This window comes from Heloderma suspectum, chromosome 2, assembly GCF_057233095.1.
Source record: "Heloderma suspectum isolate Gila_16-S chromosome 2, 16-S_ref, whole genome shotgun sequence".
Lineage (NCBI taxonomy): Eukaryota > Metazoa > Chordata > Lepidosauria > Squamata > Helodermatidae > Heloderma > Heloderma suspectum.
The window spans coordinates 305,539,970-305,566,304 of NC_139459.1; the positions used below are offsets into that span (position 1 = coordinate 305,539,970).

The 26,335-nt window shown below is 44.8% G+C and overlaps 1 pseudogene; it reads right to left on the minus strand.

Moving 5' to 3' along the window:
* Positions 1–1,688: 1,688 nt before the first annotated feature.
* Positions 1,689–2,562, minus strand: LOC146354925 (uncharacterized; annotated as a pseudogene).
* Positions 2,563–26,335: the final 23,773 nt, after the last annotated feature.

Here is a 26,335-nt window from a genome sequence, read left to right on the forward strand (position 1 = left end):
ATGCACTACCTTAAATTTCCCTCTTCCAGTTTTGCTCACAATAGATGTCGGGGGTCTCTTTTATCTCTTACTACCCAGGGACCTTCTCAAGTGGCTTCCAGTTTGTTGGTAGGTCTAGGTAGAAAGACCATTACTTTGTCACCTATTTCAAAATTTTGAGCCCTAGCTTTCTGGTCATACCACAGTTTCTGTTTACACTGGGCTTTAGCTAGATTTTCCTGAGCCATGTTCATGGTCTCTTAACTTTCCTTGCCAACATATGATTTAATCATAGTTTTTTAAGTCCCATTAAAATGTTCAACAAGACCATTACTTTGTGGATGGTAAGCTATTGTTGTAATATGTTTCACCCCACAGGACCTCCGTAGATATTTCATGACCTCAGAGAGGAAAACAGTCCCTCTGTCCAAAATTAATTCATATGGAAAACCCAAGTGCATGGAAATCTTTAATAAGGCTTCAGACACCAATAATGCATCTACTTTTCTTAATGACTCTGCATCAGGAAAACATGTAGCAAAATCCCCAACTGTCAGGATATATTTTTTTCCTGCTTGTGTTGGTTTTGTGAACAGTCCTACAATGTCCATGGATAAGCGATAAAAGGGCTCTCCCGTCAGAGGTAAAGGGTGTACTGTGACTTGCCTTGACATTTGTGGCCAAACAAAATTAGCTAACAAACGTTTTTGCATTTTGCCTATTCCCATATGACCTGCTAAAACTGGTTCTGGTGCCTCAGGAATTCTTCTCTGAACTCCTGAGGCACAATCAACTCCTTATCTGCCTCAGTATGCTCTACCCCCTTTAAAGGTTTCCAGATTCTGTATAAACGGCCATTTCCCCAAACAATCTTTCCATTTTGGGAATCATTATTTGCCTTTTCAGCTTGATCTTTAACTACTTGTAAACTGGAGTCAATCAGTATAGCATTTTTAAACTCTTCTATTGGAATAGACAACTGGCTCTCAAGATATCTGGAAACAGTTGTCACTCCAGGGTTGCTAAGCAATGGCTGAGATGCCTCACTGCTCTGCACTGTGTTTCCGACCAGATCGCAGACCTTCTCTTCTTCACCAGAAATATTTAATTTTGTTGTAACTTCTTTCTTTTTACCCAGTATTTACAAATACATTCTTTTGGGGACACAAAATGTCCATCCCCATTAAGAAAGATTCTTCTTCATGTGGATTGACTCACACCTCACACAGCTTTTCAGTGTCACACCATTTTACATGAACCTGTGCCATCCTAAGTTCATTTACTTCCCCATATATACCTTTAATATGAACTTTATTAAGGGAATAATTTTCCTCTGACACTAAATCAGGGGGAATCAGAGAAATCTGAGCTCCTGTATCCACAAGGGATTTCTGTCCATTTATTGAGACACTTTCTTTTAATAAGTAGTCAAACTCAGGTAGATATCCAAATTTAATTATGCTGCATTGAGCAGGCTTACGGTTTTGTTTCTTCCCTCACACTTTCTAGCTGTACTCTCCGCACAGAAGAGGCTTTATTGTTTTTGTGTCCAGTTCAGGACAAGCTGGTTTTATGTGTCCAGTTTTACCACAGTTATAACACTTTTTCTCTAAAGCCCCAAACACTGAGGCAAATCTGGGTTTTCTTTCACTTTTGGGTGAACCTATTTCATTCTTATCTTTTTCAAGTCCTTTTAAAATCCTCTGGTATTATGCACATTTTTTATGTGAGACTTCTTTGCTGTAGTTCCCATATATGCCTGTGCCCCTGTTGAGAGCTAAATGATCAGCAATTTCTGATGCATCTTTTACTGACTTTGGAGCCTTATCCCTGGCCAAAAGTCTAATTTCACTTGGTAGATGGAAAATATATTATTGATCTAAAATTATTAGATTTCTTAACTCTTCTTTTGAATTCACATTGGCACTTTGAATCTATTTGTCAAAGTCATCTGTGAGTTTATATCCAAATTCAACATACAATTTGGAAGAGGTAACTGACAGGCATCTAAATCTCTTTTGGAAAAATGCTGGACCAAATTTAAACAGTTGATATACTGCTGCCTTATATTCATCAAAGCTGACAGTTTCTTCAGCTGGGAAGCTAACATATACTTCTGACAACTCTCCCTTCACAAGTCCTGGAATGTATTTCATGAAATAATTTTTATTAACACTCCATAATAATTGTTTTTTCAAAAGTATTGAAAACAACCTGTGGGTTTTCCCCAATTACATATGGAGAAAAATCTTTAGGGGATAATTTAGGAGGTCTGGTTTCTTCTTCAGTTCTCTGTTTATCCTTCCTCAACATTTTCTCTTTCTCCAGTTTAATTTTTTCCAGTTAAACCTCTCTGTCTTTTTCTTTTAATTCTGTTTCTCTTAACTGTCTATCCAGCTCTTTCAGTCGTAATTCTGCCCCTTTCTCTCGTAATTCTGCCCCTTTCTCTCGTAATTCTGCCTCCCTCAGATGCATCTCTGCCCTCAGTTTCTCTCGTTCAGATTCTGAATACTGAGGTGACATTTCTCCAAGAGCAGGTCTGACTGGATTTACCTCAGCCTCTCCTGTCTCACTAGCATACATGTGTCCTATGAGCATAAATCCTTCAAAAGACAAACTGAGGCCTTTACATCTCTCTATAAGCCCTTCTTTCTTTAAGGTTAAAACATCCATCTTGAAGAGAAACCCAAATTTTAAAGGACTTCTGTCAGGCAATCATAACTTTGAACTGCTGCATTGCTCTAGCTCCCACAATACAGTTCCTCAGCAGCCTTCCTTTCTCCTGACAGGAGAAAGTTTTAACTTGGCCTTTTGCCAAGGGCTTCTCTTAGTACACACTATCCTCCAAGTGAAGCCATAATATACTCTCGTGACCACTTGTGTGCTAATGAAACACACTTGTTCATATCCCGATGCTACCACCACCTGTGATGAAACCCCCCCTCTCTTCATCCAGCCTATGGTCCCTCAAGATGAGTGTGTGTGTGTGTGTGTGTCAGCTTTGCTTCCACCGAGGCAGGTTATTCCCACCCACTTCAGGTTTCTGCCTTTTTATCACCTTTCTTATACTCCCTTTTTTCCTAGAGTATAATTTTGTGTGTGAGTTGTGCCCTTTTTTAAACTTCTACCCACGTTAAGTATAAGTAGCATGATGAAGTATTCCATACAGACTCAATGCAAAAGAATCAAAATAATTTATATAGATTATTATACACATTGAACTTTAAAAGCTTTCTCTTAACCTAACCTATGCCAAACTGAGGCCTAAAACCACCTCTCCCTATCCCCAGGAGAAGTTCTATCTAAGAGATCAAATCCCCCTCTCTCCCTTCTGTCTTCAATCTGCCTCTTTTAACTCACTCTGACTCCCCCTCCCACCAGCATTCTCACTGACCAATCACATGGCCCCAGCCACTCACACCATTCCATACATTCTCTCTCTCACACACACCAGGCAACCTACCATGTATGGAGAAGATATAAACCCTTAACACTGTGTTTAAACAAAACCATGGAGCGGTTCTGCCACATTCACCAAACTGTATTGTGTGTGTGTTTAATATGTACAAACTGTATTATTATTATTTAAAAATGTTTGGATCAAATGTGGGGAAATATAGATGGGAATTTCCCAGAACATTTAAAGAATAATACAATAAGGGCTTCTTCACATGGAGCTTTTATCCTGCTACTGAGATTGCTCACTCACAGAAGTTTGCGGGTCCTTTAGATGACGTTGTGAAACTCGAGGACACATCCAGAGGTATTTCCTGGTTATTCCATCTCAAAAAGATCCGGAAATAATGAGGTGTCTATTTAAGTTGGGATGGTGCGCTATTCTAACAGCCGCTAGATGGCGCTGTTTCATTTAGTTCAATGGAACCTTGAAAATTGAAACTTTCCCAGCAGTCATGTGATCACAGCTGTAAATGTGGAAAGGCTTCACAATGGAAGACTGCAGGTTTTTTCTTTACTGTAAAGGCAGCCTAAATCAGGTGCTCACTGATTACCATATGCATGCTATTTGCTGGTTTACCTTCTGTTTCTTTAAATGGGAAAATTGGAGTTCCCAAAATTTTTCCATAAGCTTAATGAAAGTATATTGGTTTAGGTCAGGGGTGTAGAATGTCGGGCCTGGGGAGGGGGTAAATCTAGCCCATCTGGGGCCCCCATCTGGGGCTCTCCAGAAGGCCATGCCATTTCCCATTGATTGTTTAGTGGTTTCCTGGCTTTTGTGCTGTTTTTACCCCATTCTAAAAGGTTGAAATGCTTCTCCTAAGGCTTAGTTAATGGCAGTAAGAGGCGAGCTTTAAGTTTAAATATGTTGGCATTTGGGGTATTTTGATTCCATCCCTTTTGCCTTCAGCCCAGCCCATGACTGGGATGGCCCCTGCAAGTGTCTCTGAAATGGAATTTACTCTCAGGCTGAAAGAGATTCAACATTCCTGATTTAGGTTGAATGTACACATAGCAGTTATACAGTTATCATACTGCAGTGATAACTACTGGTGCCCATTGGTGTCATGTGCTCCAATAGTTATCACTGCAGTATGATAATGGTAAAACTGCTATGTGTAGATTGGGCCTGACTCAGACACTGTGTTTAGGTTAAAGCCTGTAGATTTTAAAAGTGACTAGAGATGTCTAATTCTGAGAGTTTTCCATATGCCCAAACTCATATTGACAGTAGAAAATCCCAGGAAATATCAAATGTCCACACCCTGAATTGAAACTGCACCGTCCTAGGCACAAGCAATTTCATTTGGGCCTATCCTTCACATTGCTTTTATATCCCCCTTCCCTCCTTCTGTTGTCTCTCCCATTGCCAAAATTTAGATTGTAAGTTCCTTGGGGGCATAGTGCTGTTTTTCTTTGCTTATGTTACTGTGTAAAGCCACATACATTGAGACTGCAACAGAATTGTTGTTGTTATTGTTATTTAGAGGAGGGGAGTTTTGTTAGGGGAAAAAATACCTCGCTAATTAAAATGAGGTAATTAAAAAAAATAATTTTCTCTCCTTCCTCCATTCTCTTCCTGAATTTGATTAGTTTCTTTTCAAAAGAACTTGGGGGGATTATTTAATCTTTGATCATAAAAAGATCAATCCGCACATGTACAAACACTCTTAAAAGAAGCATTTGCCAACTGTTACACACCACATGATGCGCTATATTCTTTAAAGGCCTCCAGAAAAACACAAAGACAGGGCTGTGAAGAGATAGATGGGCCTAGCTAGGAAATTTTAGAGAGAGATTTGAAAAGAGCAGCTGCCTCTTTTTTCCTGATTAGTTCTGTAGCTCACCATCAAATCGGTTTCAAAGGATGATAAGAGCTAGAATTGTTTAAAGAGGTGTCTAATGAGAAACAGACAAACAGCTGCTACTAGTAACATCATTGCTTTCACTCGTGCCCTGCTTATGCAGATAGAATGTTAGGGATTCGTTTTTTTGACTGTTCCACAGGACTTTTCTGAGCTCTTCCTAATCTTACAGGTTTGGGAATGGATGTTTTCCCTGTACAACCTAATGCTTTCAAAGCTGATAATCTGGGGATTCTTGATGTTTGATATTCTTACCACCATCCTGCTCATCCTTTTACACTGTGTTACAAAAATTTACTCGGTGGGTGGGGGAGAGAAAGAAAACCAAGATCTGGTTATTGTTCACATGCGCACGCACATGCAAAACCTTCATCATTTTCATCTTTAAAATGCCATGGAAAATTGTTGAGGTTTAGATCAATTTAATTCTTGCAGGATCATGACTGAGAAAAGGACACCTTTAAAAAGCAATACTAAATTACCACATATCAAAGATGCATGTGCTCATGCATGAAAGTGGTGTGCCACTGTTGTGTGCCATGAAATGGCTTTGGAAGTAACTTGTCATGATCTTTCTGTTTTCAGATATGTGTACACTGTACAGTACAATACAATATAATAGCGGGGAAGACTGTGATCAGGTGATCTGTGTGCATGTGCAGTCTGCTGTCCAGGTGCTACTTGTTGATGGTCCTCTGCTCACCTTTCTTCTGGTTCTTTATCTATAAACCAGACTTGGACTGGATAGACCTTCAAATAGAGGACGCCTTCAGATAAAGGACTGAACTCTGGTATCCCGTCAAATAGAGGACTCTCCTCTGTAATGTCAGACTCATGGCCACCCTAGGCAAGTGGGGGTCCCTTGGCTGACTGAAGGAGTCACTGTAGAACTAGAAGTAAAGTGAAAATAGGATTAGCTAGTCATATCTGTGACTATTCAGTGTCCTTAGGTCAGTCATTACTGCTTTTGGTATCAGTATAACAATGAGACTAGAAGATGTAGGTTGATGGCTGTCGTAACTATCATAGTTCCTTCTCTACCACTGTCATTTCATTCTTTCTGTCTCATAGCCAAAACAATGGGCAATGATGTCCTCTATGGTGGATAGATCCACTATGGAACTAACATGTGTTTGCTCCCCAGAATTGCCCGACACATTGCTCTAATGGCAGACCTGTTTTCATATTAGAATAACTTTGCTAGATCAAGAAATACCCAAGTAATTATTCTTGGTCCCTCCTTCACCTTGCTTGTGGCATTCTGAAATCTGGATGAGACAGGTGGAAGTCTCATTGGCATGTGGTAGTAAAGGATTCTGGCTCAAAATAAGGGGTTAAACTAGGTGATATTCGGATTTTTTTTGAGCTGTATGATGCCATGGTTCTTTGACAATGAACACCATTATGAAACCTACTGGGTAAATGTTGCCTCTGATATTCATGGAAGATATTTCATCTTGCCACCTGGTGTAGCTGCTAAGTGTGTGCTTGTGATCATGATGCCATGAATTATTCCATCACAGATTGGGACCTTAACCCTGACTCCTGGCATGTGTCACTGACAGAGCTTGGTAGATGCTGCTGCAAGTTGTGTTTCAGCACTGGTGGTCCCTCTCTTATTCATGATGAACCATCAGCCTACTGTAAAATGGCAATGTGGGTGAGAGGAGAGGGAGTTTTGCTTGTTTGTGTTCGGTAGTTTAGCTTAGAATCAGGGTCTTTGAAGCTGCTGGTTGTGGCCTATGCCACTGGGATTCAACCAGCATTTATGGCCCTGCTAGGTAACTTGGGCAGATACAGGAATGCCTTCTTTGAGCTGGTGGAGATTGGTTGGACTGTTGGTTACTGGCTGTCTGAGTTTCACCCACTTTGTCTAGGAGAGCACATTCCATTTTGCAGCTCAACTGCTTTCTGCATTAGACATCTCAAGCATGAATGTATTATGCCCACCCTGCATTCTTTTCATTGGTTGCTTGTAGAGTGGATAGATTGATGTTCTGTTCTCCCTCTACTGTGGCAAGGGCTTAGCATTGTTTAGGTGCTGGAGAGGCCTAGGTTGGAGGGTTCACCTAAGGATTTGATTTTTCAACGAGGTCAGGTTTCAAAAATTGGAATAGAACAGCACCACAGAAAGCTCCAAGTCGTGCTGTGGCTGGAAGCTAGACAGGTTTATCTGTATGTTGCTCCAACAAGAAGCAGATCCTGAATGAGCCTTAAGTACAGAGTTGGCTTTCTTTAGGCTGGTTAGCCCTGCCTCCATGCTGACCAAGGCCTTTTCTCTTAAAAGAACCTGGTCTATTTAGCAGCCTCACGCTGCAACGATGCAGAGGTGGGCAAGGCATGTTGGTATCTTCATGGCTCAAGTCCTCAGAATCCAAGGATGGCAATGAGACTTCCACTGGGAGTATGGGGACATGTCCCTGGGGCCTTCCCGTTGAAATGCGTTCTGAGGAGGTGGAAGCCGTGTGACACCTTTCGGTAACAGAGGCCTCTTTCTGAGCTGTTAACTCAGGACCTCTTCCTCTGAGGGCAAAAGGCTGGGATACTCTGAGGATGAGGGCTGAGGGCCCTGGACCATGACAACTGAATTCAAAATGTACTGAAGAAGGTCATGAACAGTGTAGGCTGTGGCTATATGAAAGATCTGCTCTAGGAATCTCAACGGGATGCCACAAATTCTTTGAGGATCCTGCTATGTTTCATAAATTGGCAGGCAGCTGGCCTTTACTGTGATGTGGGTCTTGGTTTACAGTTTTCACCCTCTGGATCCCCATCTTTGTTATTGTATTTACTATTGCACTTATGTCCCACCTTTTCCCCTCTTGCAAGGAACCCAAGGTGGCTTACACAGTCCTCCTCCATTTTATCCTCATAACAACCCTGTGGGGTAGGTTAGGCTGAGAGTCAGTGATTGGCCCAAAGTCAGACAGTAAAGCTTCATGACTGAGTGGGGACTAGAACCTGGATCTCCCAAGTCCCAGTCCAACACTCTAACCATTACACCACATTGGCTGTCATTGTTGTGACCTCATTTGTTATGATCTCATTACCTGTAAAAAAGCACCTGAAGGTCTTTCTATTTCCCAACCTTCTTGAGGATCCACTGTTGGTTTCCTATCAGTAATCTTTCTTTTCTCATATTTTTCCTACTATTGTATTTCTTATAGGGAGCCCTGATTGTGTCCTTTTGTGGGGGAGAAAAGGTTGTAGTACTAATCAAGCAAAATTGTGAATTAGTATATTGAGAGCCGAACCTAATACTCACACATGCAAAGGTTTTGATGTGTTTCCTCTTGTCTTGCCCTGATATAAATCAAGAACGACTTCAGTGAAGTTACAGTGGTGTCAAATTGGTGCTTGCCATGTTTTATCTCCAGACTATACGGAGCATCTGCTAGCAGACGTTCAGCTCTATCCTTGTTTCAGTGTTATTGCTTTTTTTCTCCCACCTCTGTCTCTTTATTTCCTTGGCACTTTAACAACATTTCCTGTGATTTTGAAGATGTGATAGGCTGGCTATGTGATGATGACCCATTGCAAGACAAAGTTGGGCAGCTTATCAGTGAAAGGTGCCTCATCTCCTAAGCAGGGAGCAGCGCAACATTTATTTAGAAAGTGAAAACAATGAGAAACACAGACCAGCCAATTCTGGTACTGGTTTTACAGCTGAGATGGTGACGGCGGCCAGGAGCAGAGGTAACACTTGGCTGTTTTATTATTTATTCCCCATAACACACTCTCTGTGGAATATCCTAACAGTATAGCCAGGACTGGAGAAAGATATTATCACTTGGAGAGACAGTGGAAACGGCCATCTCATTTTGACAATGCTTTCTCCCTCTTCCCCCTTCAGTGACTTATTATTGCTAAGTAATAATACCTCTATTGCACTGCCGCTGTCATTATGTTCTTCTGCAAAATAGGATATTCTGGGAAGAGCAAGAGAGCTATTATTATTATTATTATTATTATTATTATTATTATTATAAAAATTAATCTCGTTTTGGAGGTTAAAAAGAAATTGGTGTTATGAACATCAGTGAGGGGCAAAGGGGAGTTCAGATGAAAACTCTTCATGTGCCCCCCCCCCGGTTGTAGCATTTTTGAAAAAAGTGATGTTCCACAGCATTATGACAGCAGTGAGCTTGAAATCAGTGTGTAAGCCATAAGGCCTCTTTGGGCTTCATCACACGGAGCTTTTATCCTGAGATTGAGATTGCTCCCTCATGGATGTTTGCGGGCAATTTACACGACGCCATGACCCTGCTGTGACCCTCCTGCACTAAATGCCTTTTGTTCTGTTTTTAAATAGATCGCAGATAATGAGCTATCAAATTACCCCCTTGTGTTCTGCTCGAGCTCCCTCTGTGAAAAGAGGAAAAGCGGCAAGAAGAGGAGAGAGATCGATGAAAGATAATGGAAGACTCAGATACCGGGAGAAGGGGGCAGGGAGGGAAGTGCACGTAAAGGGAGTCAGTTGTGATCCTGCATTTAAAACGGAAGCAGAAAGCCCTGTTTTAAATGCAGAATTTTAGGCTGGTGTAGAAATGCCCTTTGTATTGGGATCTATCTACATGGATGATCGAGTTCCAGATGTTTGTTTACTCTTGCAAAGGGATGCCTAGAATCTGGGCTGCGGGAGCACCTGTGGAACTGATCTGGAGTGGGGAGATGAGTGACCCATGCAAAAAGGATTATGCACCAGCTTTATTCTCAAAATGACCCCTCTGGGATATGGTGATGGCCACCAGGTTAAATGGCTTTAAAAGCAGATTAGACAAGTTCATAGAGGACAAAGCTATCGATCGTAATAAGCATGATAATTTTATGCTGCCTTCAGTATCAGAGGCAGTATACTTCGGTGTACTAGTAGCTGAAGAACAACAGTGGGAAAGGGCTATTTCCCTCATGTCCTGCTTGTAGGCTGCTCATGGAAATGTCATTGACCACTGTGGGGGAAAGGGTTTAGGACTAGTTAGGCCCTTCTTTTGATCCTGATATCCCCTCACTGAACACATGTGGGGATTCATGTGAGCACCTTATACTCCCTATATGATATTGCTACATAGGATACATTTGCCAGCAAACTCTGTGTAGACTCAGGGCCAGACTAGGTTACATTATCATCCCCATGTATCTTCCTAGTAAAATTTAGTTAGAGAAGATACAAGTCATGTCATCCTCATGTTCAGAGTTTCCCTCCAGCTTCTCCACTTCATTGGCTGCTCTCTCTCTCTCTCTCTCTCTCTGTGTGTATGTATGTGTGTGTGTGGGGGGGGAAGGTGAGCACAATGACATCATACCATGCATCTTTTTAAACTAAGCATAACCATGAAGATGTGGGGAGGATTTAGTGGGAGCCATACTATTCTGTAGCCAGGTGGTGTTTAGGCCTCAGGCAAAGACATCCCCCTCAGTGAATTTTGGCTTGGCGAATCAAGACAAACCTCTGAAAGGTGTCTGTCCAATGAGTAATGGATTCTGCAGCTACCACTTGGAAAACTGAGCAGCAGACAAGCAATGAAACATAACAAATGCCCCCAAGAAACAAATATCCCCCCGCCAAAAAAAAAACAACAACCCTAAAGAAACTCTGTGAAGGGCTATTTAGTTTAGTACTTTGCAGCTTGGGGATTTGTCAGAATCAGAACACCGAACAGGAAGCCTGGAATTTCTCTCTTTCATCCCAGTCACTCTGATATAGACTACTTCAATGTCTTTATTCAAACCCACTGATATCCTTTTGGAGGTTGCAAAGCTAATAGTGTTTGGGCTCAGTCCAGCATTAAAGTAGAACTACAGAGTACAAGCAATGTGGGGACATTTCAGAGAATGACCCTGTCATGTTATATGTGCTTCCCCTCTCCCTTACCAAGGGCAACAGCTTTTCCTTGTGTTGTGATTCCGTCACACTCTATATTTTCCTTAGAGATGGCTGACCTATCCAAAGCTCACATCAGATTAACTCAGAAATTAACTCCAAGATTTTCTACAAAAATCAGAATACCTTGGACAATTTTTTCCAAGGCAATATGAGACCTCGAAAGAAAGAAAGAAAGAAAGAAAGAAAGAAAGAAAGAAAGAAAGCAAACTACCCATCTCCATCACCCTCTTGCATTCCCCAAAGCTGTGCCCCACTAGTCCCCTTCCCCAAACACAGTCTCCCTTCTCTTCCCTTCCCTTGATGGCAGTGGAGGCTGGTGTCAGTGGGGTGGTGACTCTGCTTTGGGTTTCAGTCAGAATGAGAACCAGTCAGAACTTAAAGGATCTGTCCAAGGTGCTGAACCTATTTTGGGATAGGGTTCGGCACCTTGGATAGCTCCTTTAGAGTTCTGGCTGGCTCTGACTGAAACCCAGAGCAGATTCACTGCCCCACTGACATTGGAGTCACCAGCCTCCCCGGCTTGATGGTGTGGCCAATGGCCATAGGAGCAGCCATGGAGGAGTGTGGGGAGTTTTTCTTCCTTCTCTTCCTCCTCTCTGTCAGTGCCAACAGCATGCCAGGGCATGTGGGACTATGGGAGATGTAGTTCACCCACGGGCTGCTATCATCACATCCTTGGCTGCCTCACGCATGGCAACCAATGATGTGGAGCAGAAGCAGGGAAATGCACAATGTGATGATAGCATGACACAAGTGAAAGTTGCTACTCATTACAGGAAAGAGCGGAGAACACAATCTGGGCCTCCTCCCCTCGGAACCATCCCCTATGCACCTGGAGCATGGAGGTCAATCCTCAGCAGAGGCAGATGTAGAACACTGAGAGGAAGAAAGCTGAGAGAAGTGACACAGCATAGACATTTATATACATTGGCATATTACTCTTTTATTAGTTTCTCTTCTATCGATATATCAAGGGCAATCACATGCTTTGCTAAGTATTGTTTCTAGCTTCTTAAGCACTGATCACTTTCTTCATGAAAAGATGGTGGGGTAAAGGCAGGCGTGGGCAGAAGGTAGATATCCAGGTGTTTTGGACCTTAGCTCCCACCATTCCTGACCACAGCCCATGCTGGCAGGGGCATCTGAGATTTGGAATCCAGAATATCTGGAGATTTAGCTTCTCCACACCCCTGGGTTAAGGAAAGAGGCTACGGTAGAAGGCTGAATGGGAGCACATATGTTTGTTTTTAATTTCCTGACAGTGTGGACTGGTCAGATTGCCTGTGTGGTACCAAGCTGTTCTTCAGTGAATGCCAAACCAGATGCAGATTATACCTATGAGGGCACCTACAGCATTCACCTTCCCTAATATGCACATAGGGAGCCGTGGCAGACAAGGATACCATGGCCAGGGCCAAATGTCTCTGTCAGACTTCAAGTATTTTGAGTAGAGGAGAGATTCACGTTAGAGTTTGGATACATCTGTCACAATGGTTGTCATATTAAGCATATAGAAAAGAAATCACATCCTTTGGGATGCAGGAAGCAGGGTGGTCTGCTGCCTGTCATTGATCATGGAGGCACCATCTCCAGCCCAAAAATGTTTCTGAATATTTCTCACATAAAGATGATGCCTTTTACTGTGCATCTTGCGCCGCTTGATTGATGGGACCCATTTCCTGCATTTTCAGCTTCCCTCTTCCAGAAATGAATGGCATGGGCAAACTGAGCAGAAATAATGTTGCATGCATTGCGATATTAGCAAGACCTCATAGCAAGTACTTGCACGTGGGGGCATTTGGATCTCTTGAATGTGTTTATCCTTATGAGTTCATGCTCTTCCATTATGTGCCCATCCCTGTGGCATCTGTGCATTGCCACCTGCCTTTCTAATTTCTCTCTCTTGCAGGGACTGCCAATTGCCTGCATTCTCATCACCCCGAATTCAATTGCAGTATTTCCTTATTACCAGCTCACCCTGTAATTTGAGCTCCATTACTGAATCTATAGCTATAGATCTATTGCTATAGCTGCAAGCTGTCCATTTGGTGAAGAGGGAGAATTACATTGCAATGATATTTGGAAAATAACTTAAGACTTACTTCTCAGTGAGGTGTGTCTGGGCTGTAGAAGAATCCATTGAAGAAGCAACACATGTAGTTGCATGGTAGTGTCTGCTACAGCCGGTCACCATGCTAACCAGACTTACAGGGTGGTCCTATGATCTTCTGTAAGGAGTAGAGAAGACAGGATTGCAGCAGTTAAGAAGACAGGATCATGATAGAAACTAGAACAGCCTCCCACCAGCCTGTTGCCCTCCAGATGGCCATGCTGACTGGGGATGATGGAAATTGTAGTCCAACACATCTGGAGGGCTACATCCTGGGGGAGGTTGAACAAGAAGCAACTGTACTTCTGTGCTGAGAGTGTAGTTTGCAGTTATATGTGATTGGAGCCTTTGAAGAAAGCAGTAAATGCTTAAGAAGCCAGAAAGTATATGTTGAATAGTAAATAATACTGTTAATGGATGAGAAACTAATAATAGTTATGCCTGTATAAAGGTGCAGATAGTTTCATTTGCTTCTCATCTCCATTGTTCCCTGTTTAAAAATGAACTCTTCTATAAGAAAATATTCTGGAGTCCTAGATTCTAGAAAGAACCAGTGCAGCTAGAAATTTGAGGATGTTGCCCTGTTGCAGGTGAACACCCAAAATGTTGCAGAGGTGCAGAAACTCAGAACCACACTGACTAAGCTGGAGCAGCAACACTGTGCAAAGGTGTGCATGACTCAGATGTGCCCGAAACAGTTACAAGCTGGCACAGAATGGTACAGCAGCAATGCTACATCCTGTCATGTTCTCTCACCTCAATCTCCCTTCAGACTCAGAGTCAGAGGAAGACTCAGAGGGGGCTTCATCCAGTAACCCATCATCTGCTACTCTGGGAGTTTCCAGCCCAGAGTACCAGGCTCCTTGGACTCAGATGGCACACTCTGAGGCAGCCCTCACTGCCCCCATGCCATTGGAGCCAAAGGCTTCAAAATCAGGATGTAGCCCTTTAAGGAGCAGACAGCTCCTCATAGGAAGTGGGGTTAACAGCAAGTCCAGACTTGCCAGCTTTCAGGAGGTTTCAGAAGGCCTCTGCATGTTGCTGAGACAGCTGCTCTTCTTGAGTGAGCTCCAGCCAATACCTGTCACAGTGATCTGTCCAGGCAGGGTCCTGACAGGCTTGGACTGTTGGATGAGACTTTTCTTCATTGGACATGGTCTTACTTTACCAGAGATGATCTGGCTGCAATGCAGTCTCCCCTGGGAGCCCTAAGCTGAGGTAGGCCAGGACATTGCATCTCAGCCTGCATGTGCAGAATGGAGACTCTAGTAGAAGAAAATCAGGCACTGTCTGCTGTAAACCAGGCTCTGCAAATGCAGGTTGCCCAACTTGCTGTAGAAAACCTGAGCCTACAGGAACAACAGCAGACTGCTCAGACTGCAGCGGCACCTCCTCCAACTGCAATGCCCAGGGGAAGATGCCCAGCCTACCAGAGAAGTTTGGGGCAGATTGGGGACTCTTCCCCCAGCTTTCTGGCTCAACAACAGGCCTTGTCTTGCCTACCTTGCCTCATTGGACATGATCTGACCTTAACAGAGGTGATCTAGCCCTTCCCTTACCACCTCTGCAACCCAGTCTCCCCTGAGAGCTCCAAGCCGAACATTGGAAAGGAGAAATCCCACCCACACTGCCAGGAACAGAACCTCATCTTTTGTGAGGCCATTGTTGTTACAACCACAGTGTCAAAGGGATGCTCAGTGCTGGAGTAAATTTGACTCTATGAGGTGCAGTTGTCAGCAGTACCCAAGTTCAGCCCTATGGGGTGTGATGCAAGAGATGGAGGAGCGGTCAACACAGTTCTCTATCCCAAATTAAGAAATCCATGCTTGAGCATTCAATCCTATGTGCACTTACCTGGAAGTAATACTTACTGAACACAGTGGGACTCACCATAGGATTGTGCTGACCAGGAAGTGAGGGGTACAGATATAATAAATAAACATGAAGCTAGTGGGGGCATCAGGACACTGCACTTTCAAGCTTTCTGGGAGACACATTAGGGGGTTGTTGCTCATGGCTGAAGTCAATTCCTCCTCTATATCTTTTCCTCTAGTTCTGATCTTCCATCCACAAGCCAGTGGGAGCTGAAGGCTGTGGGATAGTGATATAAAATTCTAAATTGGAAAAAAAAGAATTTTAAAAAGTAGATGTGCAACTTCCATCATACAAACGAATTTAAATATTAACTATGCTATAGAATTGGTACAGGTAGCAGCATTTTTTTTTAAAAAAAATCTGCACCTGTTAGCTATTGGATGCCCATTTGGCAGGGAAGAGGTCCATCTATCTTGTGTTTGCTCTTTTGCTTCCATTGCAGCAGTAAATGACGTGCTCAACAGCTGCCTCTAAATAGAGTTAAAGTGTGGCTTACCTAACAATGCAAAAATTGGAGTGAATAAAATAACTAGTATCACCTGGGATGGGCTGAAAGAAGCAGAGTGTGACTTTTGAAGGAAGCTGGAGGAGAGATGAATATTGACATGGATCCTACTTCTTTTGAAGATCTCCCTTTGTTGTTGTTCTTTTAAAAATGTCTATCAGTATAAATAAAGAATGGATTCCTAGCAGGGGCAGGGTGAATCCCCTATCCCAGGTAGTGGACTGGGAGGGGTGGTGAGTTATATACTGCTTCTCCGGGCTGGGAGGAGCCTGCATGGCCATTGCCTGCTGGCATATGCCATAGCAGGATAGCAGCCACCAGGGCTCTCCGGAGCAACCGTCTGCCCAATCTCTTGCTCTGAGAGGTTCCCTCAGAGCAGCCACCTGTCCCATCTCCCCCAGGGAGAGAAAGCAGATGAGCAGGTTCTATGGCAAGCCATGTTGGCCACTCTAAGGGTGCAATCCTATCTAAATTGGCGGCCGCCTCCAAATTCGAAGGCGGCTGCCTATCCAAACCAAGGCAGGAGAAGCACAGAAGGGATCGTTCCCTCTGCACTTCTCCTGCCCTGCATTTTTGGCTAGACAGCCGATTGCAGTTGTCTAGCTGCAGGAGGGCAGAGCGGGAGAGGAGGCTGCTGTAAGATGCATTGGATATATTGTACAGGCATCTCCGCCCTCCCCTCCCAGGAATGCCCCCTTTCAGGCGCTCCATGCTCCTATTGCGAGTGCAGAGGATGGGGCTGTTCTATGCCACCTCCGAGGCAGGCAGGCAGCACGGAAGCAGGGGGGGGTTGGTTCTCCAGGAACCAACCTCAGAGCATGGGCTCCGAGGTCAGTTCCCAGAAAACAAGATATCCTATGTCCGACTAGCCACTGTCTAGCAGCCATAGGATTGCTCCCTATGTGGATATAAATTAAGTAAGATCAAATAAATAAATAATCCCCTGAGTGCTGCTCCTTATGTAGCCAAAATGGCACCATCTGTGCACAAAAGGGAAGTATCATGAGGCTTGGGGGAACCCCAAGGTATGCAGACATACCAAAAAAACCCACCACCCTTTGGGGGGGGGGAAAGCAAGGGTAGAGAAATCCCCTAAATGTCCTAAAGAGGCCTGAGCTCAGTGGCCACAGAATAGGGATGTACGAAATCCCTTACCTCTAGTCCACTGGGGGTCCGTGGGGGGGAGATGATCCGTTCCTCCCCCCTGGAATCTGTCCAGGCCGGCTCCGCTTCGAAGCCCTGCGGAGCTGGCCGCCAGTTCCCAGGGCTGGAGAACGTCGATACGGCCGGCAGCCATTGCCGTATCTCTGTGTAAGTCAGTCCCCTGGATGCAAATGGCGTAGTGGGGAGGGATGCACGAAAGTCACTTACCTTTTCGACGGGGTGATTTGCGGTGGGGGGCGGCGCTCCGTGCCTCCCCCCAAAATCCTAATCCAGCCGGCTCCGCTCCGTGGACGTTCCGTGGAGCTGCTGGCCGGGGCTGCCCGCAGCCAGACATCCGGCCGCTGGGCAGCCTTCAGGAAAAAAAAAAACAGCGTACGCAAATGGCAGTGGCTACAGCGGCTGCCATTTGCATTCCCTTTTTTTCCGCTGTAATAGCTTACATAAATATTTACGTAGGTTAAAACAGTGGAAAAAAAGGGAACGCAAATGGCAGCCGCCGTAGCCGCCGCCATTTGCGTACGCTGTTGTTTTTTTTTTAGCTTGCCATGATAGGCTATGTAAGTATTTACATAGCCTATCACGGCAAAGGCAGCTATGCAAATGGCGTGGTGGCTGCCATTTGTGTGGCTGCCTTTGCTGTGATAGGCTACGTAAATACTTACATAGCCTATCACGGCAGCCTGGCCAGATGCAAATGGCGGCCGCTACGGCGGCCGCCATTTAAGTCCGCAGCAGCCGGCTGAGAGACCAGCTGCCGCTGCCGCCACTGCAGCCGCCGCTGGAACATCCACCCCAGGTAAGCTTTGTTCCGGGCGGGATTCCACCGGGTGGCGGGGGGGTGGGAGGCCATTCCGCCACTGGTTTCGGGGGGCCGAATGCCAATGCATTCGGCCTCTCTGAAATCTGTGGTGAAATTCTCTGCCATCCCTAGTAGTGGGTGCCATTTGCAGCCGTAAAGCTGGTTGATTAGCCTAAATGCAGCCACTTACACAGAGATATGGCACGGCAATGGCTGCCAGCCATATCGACTTTCTCCAGCCCTGCGGAGCTGGCGGCCGGCTCCACAGCTTCGATGTGGACAGGGATCTGACCCAGACTGATCCCGCAGGGAGGCAGAGGTGAGTGAGCCATTAGAATTCTTTAGAATCTGGCGTCATTGGAGTCTGTGGTGGAATTCTCCACCATCCCTACCAGAGAATGCTGGGTGAGTGCTGGACTGGGGGAGTGGGATGGAAAACCAGTGGGTAGGGATGCTGGAGAAATTCGGGATGGACTAAAATGAGCTAAGATTTCCAAGAATCCAATATGTTGAATCTGCTGTGGACCAATCTCCTCAGGCTGTGCGGAGTCCGTGGACTTTCGAATGGTCCCCCCCCCCCCGGAAATGTATGCATAGTTATTTATAGGAAAGTACGCCAGTTTCTGCTGAGACTGATATATATACACAGGGAAAAGTTGAATGGAGGACAATACACTAAATGTCACATACTAAGGTAAATTATGTAAATTGCTGCAAACCCTCTTATGGAGTTGTTTGCATATTTTTCTGCATAATGAAAAAAAAACTTGAATCCGTTTGTGAACGGATGACGGAACAAAAGGTGCCTGACAATCCACGAAACACAGACAGAGTGGATTTTGCACAATCCGTACATCCCTACCAGTGGGGGAATCAAATCGATTTTCTGAGAACAGGACATGACTGGTTGGCTTTAACTATGAACAGGAGCTGATCGCCACACTGCACCAATTCATTGCCCAGCTCCATTTAACTATCTAAGGGCACCATCCAATGCCTGTTCAGACGGAAAAAAGTCCTACAACTCCCAGCATGCCCCAGCCAGCTATGCTATGCTGGCTGAGGCATGCTGGGAATTGTAGGACTTTTTTCCATCTGAACAGACATAGGATGGTATCCTCCTTTGTTTTCTTTGCTGACAACTCCATCTTTCTGCATTAAGGAAAGAGATGATGACAGTTCTTCTTTGATCACTTTTAATCTGTGTCTGAGTTGAAAACATCTGGTTTTATTTTTGTATGATGAAACACTCTAGGACTTTGCTGGTTTGTGAAGGGAGCATGGCAATCACAATGGTGTTTCTTTCTTCTTCTGCACCTTAGCTTTCGAAGAGTCCCCTCAATGGCATGGATGGAGAGAAATATTTAAAGCATGAGGACCTCTTGCATTTCTTTATCAGGTCTTAGATATTGCAGGAAAAAAGATGCCCTTTGGTTCCTTGTAAATGCTCTGTAGCTGGATGGCTTCCAAACCAAGATTTTGGGTCTGCTCCAGAGGTCTTCGACCTTATTACTGTGTGAGTTGCTATTGAAGTTGGCAATATCTGTTGATATTGCAGCTCGGAAGGGGGTTTCCTGCCAATGGCTTCTTGGAGTTTTGTGTGGAAAACTTTCTACAGGCCTCCTGAGATCAGTTCCATTAGTGGGAAGAATTGTAGGCCCCTGACAGTGAAAATAAGTGAACCTTCAGGCTATGGGTGGGTGAGCCATTCAGCATTTCAAGGCCAGGTTTTGTAAAACTATTTTATTCCTGCAAAGGGGTGAAGTGCAATAGCTATAAATTTCCCTTTATTTGGCTTCACATGGATCTGTTGAAATCTTAACTCAAAATATTTTTTGGTATAGCTGCATAAGGCACACCAGAAAAGATCCAAAAGTTATTCAGCAGGGTGTTTCTCTAAAGTATCTCTGCACCTTATTCAGTCTGTATAATTTTGAGGGGGGTGGGGAGAACACAAAGTGTTCATGAAGTTCTTCTGTACTTCCTTCCATCTGGTTATTTTCTCCTCTTCTTGCTCACCTTTGCTCTTAAGGAAACCCAGGAAGCAGGAAAAGGAATGTATCAGTTTTTAAAGCCTCTTTTTTCATTCTAGCAGGCGAGGACTGTGTAAGACAGCACATTTACACTTCTCATGAAGCCTGAAGAAAGGATGCAGATGGTGGCTTTGAGGGTCAATTCACACAAACTTTTCAACCCACGGCAATCATATTTCTGGTCAGCTCTTGCTAAATTTTAGCCATGCTGCCATAGATAGAGACTAGGGATGTATGGATTTTGTTAAATCTGTTTCATTTGTGTTTTGTGGATTGTCAGGTGTCTTTCGTTCTGTTGTCCACTCCTTCACAGAATCAGAATTTTTGTACGAGAATTTCATTTTTTTTTGCAAATGTGCATTTGTGATAATGCGCACTTGTGCAAGTGTGGATTTGTTCAAGTCTGTCCCCCACCCAAAGTAAAAACCAAGTCCACAAGTCTGCATGACTCAGAAAAGTCAGTTTGCTGTGGAATCCATAGAAATCCAAACTCATTTGAATACATTGTGGATGTCTCTGACATTCCTAGTTGAGAATCCACCCATTTCTACCCACTTCCAAGGAGGCTGTGAAACACATGAACCAGGGCCTGAAGCATGGTTTTGGTGTGGATGAGGGCAAATAAACTGAGACTTAATCCCAACAAGACTGAGCCTGCAAGAAGTGGGGCCTGCAACAAATTGTTGTAGTGTGGAGTGCTGTAGGTAGGGAATAGTCTGGACGGAGGTTTATGACTGGTTTTAGATGTGCTTACTCTTCCCTAAAGGCTCAAATGCATTTTTAGGAGTTGTCCAGAACCCGGTTCAGGCATTCACCCAGTGGTGGCTGGTGAGTCCAGTTCCAGAGGGGCGGTGCTTCCATTCAGGGTTTTAGTAACCACCAGCCAAAGTGCTAATGGTGCTATCCAAGGTGCTGAACCTTATCCCCAAAATGGACCTTTAGAGCTTTGGCTGGTTGTAATTAAAAGCCAGAATGGCATCACCATTCTGATGATGAATGGTGATGCCCTCACCAGCCACCATTGCATTCACCTATTCACACACACTGTCCCTGCCCCATATCTCCTGGCATGTGGGCCCTGCCCTTGTAATGTTAAATAAACAAGGTCTGAAAGGAAATTCTACTCATGTTTGTTTGAACACCTTCTCGGGCTCCACATTCCCGTGGAGAGTTCTACTCGCATTGAAGTGAAAATGATCGAACTCCCTTCTAGACCTTGTCAATTCAACATGACAAGGACTGAACTGAAGGGGGTGGGCCCAGCTTGCACAAAGATGTAGGGGGCAGGACTAGCATGCCCAGCCCAGCCCCGACTCCGTATTCCCTTTAAGCCCTCATATGTTCAGGCAAATATCTGAACAGGGCTCTGGACTTGGTGCTAACTGGGGAAGCTCAGGTGGTGGCAATGGCTTAGTCCACCAACTGTGGCCCTACCTGGACAGGTTTGTCCTTGCCTCAGTCATGCATCCACTAGTGATGTCCAGGCTGGATTACAGTGATGCATGCTACATGGGGCTGCCTTTGCAGATAGCTTAGAAACTTCAAATCACTCACCAAAGAGTCCTGAGCAAACTTAGCAGTCATGGAATAAGAGGAGAGGTCCTCTTATGGACCAGTAACTGGTTAAGGAACAGAATGTAGAGAGTAGGAATAAATGGTAAATTCTCCCAATGGAGGGATGAAAATAGTGGGGTCTCACAGGGATCTGTATTAGGACCAGTGCTTTTCAACTTGTTCATAAATGACCCAGCATTAGGAGTGAGCTATGAAATGGCCAAGTTTGCTGATGACTCCAAACTATTTAGTGTGGTTAAAACAAAAAAAGGACTGTGAAGAGCTCCAAAAGGACCTTTCCAAACTGGGAGAATGGGCATCCAAATGGTAAATGAGGTTCAACAAAAGCAAGTGTAAACTGATGCACCTTGGGGCAAAAAATCCCAACTTGAAGTACAACCTGATGGGATCTGTGCTAACTGTGATGAGAGATGTTGGAGGAATCCATCTGGGGGGTAAAATCTGCCAAGTTTTTAGTAGCTTGCTCGTCCCCCAGACTCTGGCTTGCTTGCCCAGGAGCTGGCCTGACTCAATCTGTGTCAAATTTAGGGATGGCAGAGAATTCCGCTATGGATTCCAGTGAGATCCAGTGAATCTGTCCCCCCAGAATCCATGGCGGAATGGCCTCCTGCCCCCCCCCGCCTCCCCGCGGAATCCCCCAGGACAGCACTTACCTGGGGCGGATGCGGCGGATGCGGCGGCGGCTAGTCTCCTGGCCGGCTGCGACCGGGCTGCTGCAGCCGCCATTGCCGTCCTTCAAGCTGTGGTAGGCTATGTAAGAATTTACGTAGCCTATCACGGCTAACCCCCCCCCCCAAACACCAGCGTACGCAAATGGCGGCGGCTATGGCGGCCGCCATTTGCATTTTCTATTTTTTGCCATTCTAGCCAACGTAAATATTTATGTAGGCAATTACAGTGAAAAAAAAAAAAGGAACCACAAATAGCGTAGTGGGCACTATTTTTTTTTTTTGCCGTAATTTTTTTTCTCCATAATCCCTTTTTTTCCCCGCTGTAATTGCCTACGTAAATACATATGTAAGCTAGAACAGTGAAAAATAGAGAATGCAAATGGCGGCCGCCATAGCCGCCGCCATTTGCGTTCGCTGGTTTTTTGGGGGAGGTATCTGTGATAGGCTACGTAAATTCTTATGTAGCCTATCATGGCTGCCTGGCCGGACACAAATGGCTGTGGAACGCAAATGGAAATCCGGCTGCGGACGGCCCTGGCTGGCTGCTCCGTGGCCTAGCCATGGAGTGGAGCTGGCTGTCGAGGATTCCGGGGGGGAGGACCGAATCGCCTCCCCCCCCTTGAGGATCCTGGGTGGACAGACAGAGTGCCTCCCCCCCACTGCAAAAGATTCTGCGAAAAGGTGACTTTCGTACATACCTAGTCAAATTGGGCCAATTCGCAGATCTTTGCATGTTCTTTTCCTGTTGTTTTTTTTTTAAAAAAAAATTATGCAAGCTGCAGCTGCAATTTGGGTAAGTTATGCAATTTTTGGCTGGAATTTGCATAACTTACACTAATTGCAGCTGTGAATATGCCTAATCTGCGCAAAATGTGGCTGGAAATGGTGCAACTTCCAGCCGCTATTTATTTATTTATTTATTTATTTATTACATTTCCACACCACCCAACAGCCAAAGCTCTCTGGGCGGTTCACAAAATTTAAAACAACAAAGTACAGAATTAAAACAGTATAAAATATAAAAGCTTAAAACTACAGTATAAAAATACAACCAGAATAAAACCTAGCAGCAATGGCAGGGTTTAAAATACACTAACAGATTTAAAAGAGCAAAATGAAAAGACTATAATGCTAAAATGCTGGGAACATAGGTTTTCACCTGGCACCTGAAAGAGTACAACATGGTGCCCGGTAGGGATGCTGGAGAAATCTGAGATGGACTAAAATGAACTTGGATTTCTAAGTATCCGACCTGAGGAATCCACTGTGGAGTGACCCCTCCTCAAGCCTTGTGGAGTCCGTGGACTTTCAGATGGTTTTTTTTTACTTTCCTGAAATTTACGCATATAAATCTGTAGGAAAATACTTAATTTTCTGCTGAGGAAATGTTAAATGGAATGGGAGACAATATGCTAAATGTTACACGTTAAGGTAAATAAATTACGTAAATACTTATGTAATTATTTTTATATTTTTCCACATGCCGAAAAAAATATCGCATCTGTCTGTGGGCAGACGACAGAACAAAAGGCACCTGACAGTCCATGAAACACAGATGGAGTGGATTTTACAGAGTTTGTACATCCCTAGTGCCAGGCAAACCTCTCTAGGGAGCTCATTTCACAGCCGGGGTGCCACAACAGAAAGGGCCATCTTCCTGGTAACCACCCTCCTCACTTCCTTTGGCAGGAGCTCCTAGACAAAGACCCCTTAATATGATCTTAGGATCCAGGCAGGTACATATGGAAGGAGGCAATCCTTCAGAAAACCTGGCCCCAAGCCATTTAGGACTTTGAATGTTAATAGCAGCACTTTGAATCGGGCTGGTTGTAGACCGGCAGGCAGTGCAGCTGGAAAAGTACTGGCATAATGTGACCAGGTTGGCCAGTCCCCATTAACAATCTCACGGCCCTGTTTTGTACCAGCTGAAGTTTCTGGACCATTTTCAATGGCAGCCCCACATATAATGCATTTAGGGATGGATGGACCCAAGTACATCTGGGGAAGGGTGAGCTTGATGAGCTGCCGCCCCAGCTCGCACAGCCCGGACCCACAGGGCAAGCCTCCCTGCTTACCCTGCCCACCAAGCTGCATGAGCTGCTCTTCAACATTTTTATTAATGACTTGGAGGAGGAGGTGCAGGGAATGCTGATCAAATTTGCAGATGACACAAATTGGACGGGATAGCTAATACTTTGGAAGACAGAAACAAAATTCAAAGTGATCTGGATAGGCTGGAGCGCTGGGCAGAAAACAACAGAATGACATTTAATAGGGATAAATGCCAAGTTCTGCACCTAGGAAAAAGAAACCAAATGCACAGTTACAAGATGGGGGATACGTGGCTCAACCACACTACAAGCAAGAAGGATCTTGTAATTGTTGTCGATCACAAGCTGAATATGAGCCAACAATGTGATGTGGCTGCAAAAAAGGCAAATGCTCTTTTGGGCTGCATTCATAGAAGCATAGCTTCCAAATCCCGGGAAGTACTAGTTCCCCTGTACTCAGCACTGGTTAGGCCTCATCTGGAGTACTGTGTCCAGTTCTGGGCACCACACTTGAAGAAGGATGCAGACAAACTGGAGAGGGTTCAGAGGAGGGCAACAAAGATGATCAGGGGACTGGAAACAAAGCCCTATGAAGAGACACTGAAAGAACTGGGCATGTTTAGCCTTGAGAAGAGAAGACTGAGGGGAGATATGATGGCACTCTTCAAGTACTTGAAAGGTTGTCACAGAGAAGAAGGCCAGGATCTCTTCTTGATCATCCCAGAGTGCAGGACACGGAATAAAGGGCTCAAGTTACAGGAAGCCAGATTCCGGCTGAACATCAGCAAAAACTTCCTGACTGTAAGAGCAATACGACAATGGAACCAATTACCTGGGGAAGTGTTGGGCTCTCCCACACTGGAGGCCTTCAAGACGAGGCTGGATAGCCATTTGTCAGGAATGCTCTGACTTGGATTCCTACTTTGAGCAGGGGGTTGGACTCGATGGCCTTGTAGGCCTCTTCCAACCCTACTATTCTATGATTCTATGATTCCTCTCCATGCCAAGGACTCCATCAAGCCCTTGTGCTTTATGCACAAAAGGGTTTGACTGCTGAGTCCTCAGCGTGGCCCAGTACTCTCACTCTGGCCTCCTCTGGAGGAGGCCAGGGTGAGAGCCCTGAGGTTCCACTGAGGCCCTTTCTCCCCATGCCAGCTGTCAAGGGCTTCCTTAACAGTCAGCATGGGGAGGATGGGTCCCAGCATGGCCAGCCCCCAACGTTCTTGCCCTGGCCTCCTCCCAAGGAGGCCAGGGCGAGGGTGCTGGTGTGCCATGGTGCTCCCAGCCACTCAACAAACTCTGGGGTGCTTGGCAGCCGGGTCCATCAGTGAGTTGGCAAGTGGGGTCCAGGAGGATGGATATGGGGGGAGTCCATTGGACTCCACCCCCTTTTCAGACTCTCATGCCATCCCTAAATGCATTGCAGTAATCCAGACAAAACGTCATCAGAGCATGGATAACTGTAGCTAGGCTATCTCTGTCCAGATAAGGGTGTACTTGGTACTGTATATCAGCCTAAGCTGATAAAATGTGCTCCATTCCACCAAGCCTACCTGTGCCCCAAATGACAGTTCTGGGTCTAGGAGCACCCCCAAACTATGAACCTGATCCTGTAGGGGGAGTGCAACTCGACAGGCAGACCAGTCAGGCATATATATAGCCGCAATTTGTGCAAGTTACGCAACTTCCAACCAAAAATGGCATAAATGACATAAATTGCAGCCACAACTTGTGTAAATAAGGTTTTTAACAGAAAAAAGGATGCAAAAGTTCCCAGATGTCAGGAACAGTCACCTCCCCCCCCCCACTGGCTCGGCTCGCAAATGCAAGCTGAGAAGGGGGATTTGGGGGAATCTGGCAAGGAAAAAAGGGGTCGGAGTTCCCCGTGATGGCCATTTCTAGCGGTGACTGACCAAAAAAGAGATCTGGGGGTTGTGCTGGACAGCTCAAAGAAATGTCAACCCTGTAAAAAAGGGTAAGTCCATGTTAAGCATAATTAGGAAAGGAATTGATTTTTTTTTTATTTTAACCCATAACCCCCCCAATAAAATAAAAATATAACAACATATTCTAAAATCCTCAGTTTCAAATATTACAATATTCTAAGGAGAAAAAAAGAGGGGAAAAATAGGTTACACATGAAGTTCAGTAAAAGCAGACCAGATATCCATATATAAGTCCATTTGCAAGTTATGCCTATATACCACTCTTTCAAATGTTGCTAGCATTGTTAAGTCTTCAATCCATTGCATTATAAGTGGTGAGCTTTTACCCTTCCAGTATCATAGTATCAGTCTTTTAGCAACCACAAGGGGATGAAAGATCCATTTATGCTGACCATGTGTCACATTCCATAAAGCAGGTAAGT